This window comes from Phodopus roborovskii, unplaced genomic scaffold (genome assembly GCF_943737965.1).
Source record: "Phodopus roborovskii unplaced genomic scaffold, PHOROB, whole genome shotgun sequence".
Classification (NCBI taxonomy): domain Eukaryota; kingdom Metazoa; phylum Chordata; class Mammalia; order Rodentia; family Cricetidae; genus Phodopus; species Phodopus roborovskii.
Window position 1 is genome coordinate 27,664,129 of NW_026126418.1, and position 6,000 is coordinate 27,670,128.

Consider the following 6,000-nt stretch of genomic DNA (forward strand, 5'->3'; position numbering starts at 1 on the left):
CTAATTCATCCCTATTGTATTGCTGAATAGTATCCCCATCTATAGTATATTACCATTTGTTTTTCCAGTTTCTTATTGGCTAACTGCACTATTTACAGGAGTGGCAATTATGAACAAAACTGCAATTACTATTCTTAACATGCAACTGTGTGACTATAGTCATTTGTTTTCTCATGTGTAAATACTTAAAATTGCTGGCTCGTAGGAGTGTTTTTAAAAAGAGAAACCACCATCCTTTTCCCCAGTATGATTGTTCTGTGCTCTGATTTTTTTTTTTTTTTTTGAGTGTGTAAAAAGGTGTAAACTATTTTTCTGATTCCCTTGTTTAAATAGTAAGAAAAGTTGGGGTAGAAATGATATCATGTTTGTGGTAGTTAGCTTTGAGGGAAGTAAGGGAGCCTGTCTGCTACAAAACAGCTCCCCAAGAGGTTCCTAAGACATGAATTTTTAGAATTAGTTCCACTCTGTGAAAGGTTAGACTCTAAGCATACTAATTTATTAGCTAAAAGAAATGACACTAGCTTGATCGTGTTACATTTGACACCCACTTTCAGTAAGTAACGTAAGGCATCATTGAATAATGGAAGTGGAGTGGACCAGAAAAAAATAAACAAAAACGTATATAAGAGTCAGTTCCTGGTACCACAGCGCCTGAATGAGGAAGCCCAATGGTGGTCAGGAAAGCAGAAACTAGGATGGCAAGAACTCTACCTCACAGTTTTACATAGCGGATAGGTATGGTTTTGTAGACTTTTAACCTTTAAAGGTCACAGTTTCCGTCTTTTCAGCCCAGGTTTGTTTGTTTCATGCGTGGGTGACTTTTCTACTGTGTACCGCCTCCTGTTACATTACACAGAGTATTCGCTTGTGAGATTATGATCATATATATGTTTCCAATACTCATATTCAAATACAGCAGTGCGTGATTTATCTTTCCTATAGGATTTTTAAGGGCTGGGAAATTTGGCTTCTATTGTATATCCTTATAATGTGCCCACATTGTAAATATGCAATAAAAAAATCATAAAACACAATGGCAGCAGATTTTGATATGTATTTCTTTGCTATATTGTTATTGGCCAAGTTTGATTTCTGTAAATAAAGATTGTTCATAAAAACCTAGGGAGAATTTAGTCATTGCTGGTCTCTACAACATAATCTGATGACCATTGACCCTATTTTAATTATTTTTTTTTAAATTTTGACCAGTATTTTCTAAAAAAAAATTTATTTAAATGTAAGAAAGTGTAGCTTGTTTATTCTGAAATAATTTGAAATGTTAGAAGATAGGGATTTCTCTCTACTTTAACAACCCAACCATCTTTCCTAACTGGTATAGGGATGCAACACTCTTGCCAAGTATTGCATTACCAGGGTAGGTACATCATAATAGGTAGATAGTGCTTACATTTCCTCTCTTCCCTCTTCCCACCAGGATTGGGGTGTGTGTTTGTGTGTGTGTGTTACTGGGGATTGAGTCCAGGGCTTTGTGTGTTCTAGGAACCTACACTGACACTAATCTACATCTCCAGCCCTAGAAATCAACATTTTTAATCCCTTAAAATTGTGTTTTTCTGTAAATAATGGCAGCCAGAAAGGCTGCCATGAATTATTGATTGGACATTTTGGAAACTTGCCAAGGAAGGATATAAGCAAAATGTAGCCTGCAGAGAATTTATGTTAATAGTTATTTTCATTTTAATCACAGTGTCCAAATCCATTTCTTATTAAAGACTTGACAAATCCATAAAGTTGTTTTAAACCCCTGACAGTAAGAGCTGTTGCTTGTGTTCTATGTTTGTTCACAATAAAGAGAGAAAATATGTGTAGCTTAATATTAATCTTAGATGTTTCTGACTGCCTTATCTTTAGAGTGTTCTTAGACCCACCAGCTGTACCCATGGAGGTATTAGTTACTATTCTGTTGCTGTGATAAGACACGATGGCCAAGGCAGCTGAATGGAAGAGTTTATTTGGGGTTACAGTTTCAGGAGGTTAGAGTCCATGATGGCAGAGACCCAGGTGACCAAGCTTCAGCTGATAGCTGGTATCTTTAACTTTTAAACGGGGGTGAGCAGACAGCATGCTGAAAATGGCACCAGGTTTTCTTTAACCTACCCCTAGTGACCTCCAACAAGTCCACACCTCCTAATCCTTCCCAACAATTCTACCAATTGGGGTGCAAGTATTAAAACTTGTGAGCCTATGGGCTGTTATTTTTATTCAAATGACCACAATGAGGAAGTCCTATATGGATGGCAGAACCAGGCTTTGCTCCACTGTTCTGTTGGAGTGGGGAGCACAAAACCAACCATTAAAACAATTACTAAGAAAAGGTTGCTTCTCTTCTGCCCTATTAAGCAAGCTTCTGTAGGGTGACCTTGTATCTCATTATAGTTCATAGCAAATTCTGAACAGTGGATCTGCCTATAGATTTTAGAACATAAAACATCCATTACTGCTGTGTTCCTAAACGATGTTTAAAACTCAGAGACCATAGAGATGCCTTTGGGTTGGCTATGATCTTAGGGTATAAAAATAGATTAAGGTTCAGTCACAATGAAGACATGGAGTTAGAAGTAGAACAAGAGTCTTGGACTGGGGACAAGCCTCAATGTTCTCGCGAACCAATTGCAGAGCTTATGAAAATGCAGATTGAGATTCAGCAAGTCTAGAATAGGATCTGGGGTTCTGTGTTTCCACCCTGCAAACCATACTCAGTTATGAGTATTGCTCCTGCTTTTGAGAGAAGGTCTGACACAGCCCTGGTTGCTCTCAGATACATGGCTGAGCAGACCTTGAGTTTGTGATCCTCCTCTGTCCACCTCCCAAGTGCTGGGATCGCAGGTCTGCACCACCACATTTCAGCCTATACCCTTCTGATTAAAAGGCTCTAGAATAGCTTTTATAAGTACTTAAATATGTTGATTTTCATATACTACCTCCATTGCTCACAGCCAAAGCCAGGGCTTCCTTCGTGAGAGAAATAAAAACAAACAAACAAATAAATAAATGCAGATATGTACCCAGCATGATGGCACATACCTTTAATCCCAGCATCCAGGAGAAAGGCAAGCAGAACTGTGAGTTTAAAGCCATCCTACTCCACATAGCAAGTTCCAGGCCAGTTCATGCTTAGTGGCATTTTGAGGGAACTATGTCACATACTCCTAGGGATTTGGGGTATGAGATGTATTTTTTAGATTACCAGTATCTACAAGAGAATGCTACCATCTCATGAATTGGTGATGGTTGTGGAAAACTTAAAAAACCTAGTTCCTTTATACTTTATTCTTTTATAATTCTATCCAAAAGCAGCATTTACTGTTTCTACAGAGATGTACAGAAAGTAAAAACTTTCCACAACCCATCAACTCAAGGAACATTTCTTTGTGTTTTGCATAACAAGTATGTATATAACATATGATAGATAGATGTTATGTAACATAACACATGTGTACATAACATGTGTGTACTACCACCCAGCTTCACCCCTGCCTTTTCACTATGATTGTCTTCATACCTCACATTTCCCTTTATGAACTTTTTTCTCCTGCTCAAGCCAATGCAAATATCTGATGATTCATGGAGACTACTGTTCTGAAACTTGGTTGTATTCCCGTCCCTTCTTAGCAGTGTTCTGAGCCATGCTGCAGTGAACAATGGACATTACTTACCATTTTGATAGCATGTAATCTTAAGGGTTCTGTAGGTAGAAACACTAACACAGGGTTATTTATATTCTTAGAAACGTGGCATACCAGATTGCCCTCTAGCAGGTGGGCAAATATATATTCCCTTCAATAGCTAGAGCATCCAGCATGATTTTTTTAAGTACAGAAGGTTGTTTGTTTGTTTGTTTTTTAGCCTTTCAAATCATAGAGAAAAACAGTTGAGTTCCCATTTTTAAATGCTCTTCACCATTGGTGACTTCACTATCCTTTTCCTGTACTTCTCCTCTGGGGCCCTAGCATTTTTGTTTGAAGATTTTTTTATAAAATAATAATTCATATTTACAGCATTCATTTTCCTCAGTTTGTTGTTTAGCCTGTGAAGGGACCCTAGCCCACTTGAACATGTGGCTCTAGCAGGCCTTGACCTTCTCCATCCCCTCTGCCTTACAGAAAACCTTAGATTAATTACATTCCTGAAGCAGCCACCAAGGTCTATTTCCTTATTTGGCCACTTCTTCCTCTTGAGGCTGACCACCAATGTCCAGCAATCAGAAACTCCCTTTGACTCACCTTATTAACATGCCCAATTCAAATTAAACACCTCATGCTAACATGGGGTTCCCCCTTTACCTTTATAAACTGGCATGTGCCTATGTGCCAGTCTGTCTCACCTCTATCCAGAGGCAGTCCTTTGTCCCTCTGGACCCTTTACCCCTGGATCCTTTGTCTTGTCTACTTCCCCTTCTCCCTGGTCCCATATCCTGTTTACCACTGTATACTTGTCCATTCTCCTCTTCCTGCTCTTGAAAATGACACCTGCAAGGTGATTTGCAAGGTTTTTCTGCCTGAGTCAGAAAACAGCCACTTGAATTTTTCTTCCCCAATTAATGAAAGATCTCTCTGTGAACACAGGTGTTTGGGTGTGGTTTGTGCCTAATCCAGGTTCTGGGAGGGAGCCCCCACTGTTTGGGGGGTGTCTCTTTTCGTCTTTGTGAAGTTTAGTGACAGCATTCATATATCTTGGGACCTCTGTTCACTAACTATAAACTTAAAAATCTAAATCTAGTTATGAGATTAAATTACTGTTACTATTCTGGAATAATTCTTTGACTTCAAAGTTTTATTTCCAGAAAATAATAATAATGGCTTGAATTCATCCTTGGGATTGCCTGTAATGGGCCATTGCCCCAGCCATGACACTCCCTGCCTTCCTAAGGGACAGAAGAAAAATGGTTAAGAAAACCATACAAATAGTCCTTTTCACCAGCCTGACCTGCTCAGACCTAACTTTAGTCTGCAGATGCCAATAGGTAGGGCTTTTACTTCATGACTAGCTCTGTGATTCATCCCTTGTTTTACCTTGGCTGTCTGATCTGCCTAACACATCTGTCTGGGTTTGTGAGTGACTGAGGACAATAGCCAAGCCACCCTCATAGACTGGACATGCATTTGTCCATCAGGCTCCAGAGTGATTTGCAGATAAAAGAGCTGTGGCATATGCTCCGAGCATCTCTATTGTCATCAGTGAACTCTGGACCCTTATCTGATTGGGTCCACTGAGGACAGAGGTAGAGTCCTGTGCTGCTTTTGGTTTTTGTCACTTTATTCCTTTCCAGTCTTTCTTTCCTTCTTTTGTCTTTGTTTAGACAGAATCCTACTTTGTAACCCAGTGTGGCCCGAAACTCACTATTGTGGGGTGTTTATAGGGAATAGGAAATCAGGGAAGAAGTGGGTGGGAAAAATAACATTCCCACATAGCAGCTGGACTCACCTGCCTTCATTATCTCCCTGTGCCAAGGACTATCTGGGCTGACCAGGATGATGCAATGGGAGAGGGGAGGAGAGAATTGAGGAAGGAAAGCAGGAAATTAAAAGAGGAGAGAGCCCAGGACCCTATAAAAGACCAGCCCAGGGTCCACCAGCCAGTCTACTTTTCCTGCAGGGTGACTTCTACCTCAATAAATGCCAGGTTTCACCTTTTATGTGACTTTTTGTCCCTGGGTGTTCAACTCTGTTAGCCTCTGTGAAGAGCGTGAACAAGAATCAGTCTTACAATTTCCTCAGTGCTGACCTACAGGCATAGGCTACAACGCCTGACTGCATCTGTCTCCTTATAAGACTTCTTACAGGTTGTGCTCTGACACAGAAGGTCCCACCACGAAACTGTTCGCAGTGGAGAGAGATCTACCCATAGACACTGCCAGTTCTGATCTAACAGTTCAGAGAATTTACTCTCGCTGAAAGTGAAGGAAGAAATTCCAAGGGAAGCAGCTGGGCTCCTGGCTCACTTGCTTCATGAATTTGGATGAGCCCCATAACTTTCCTT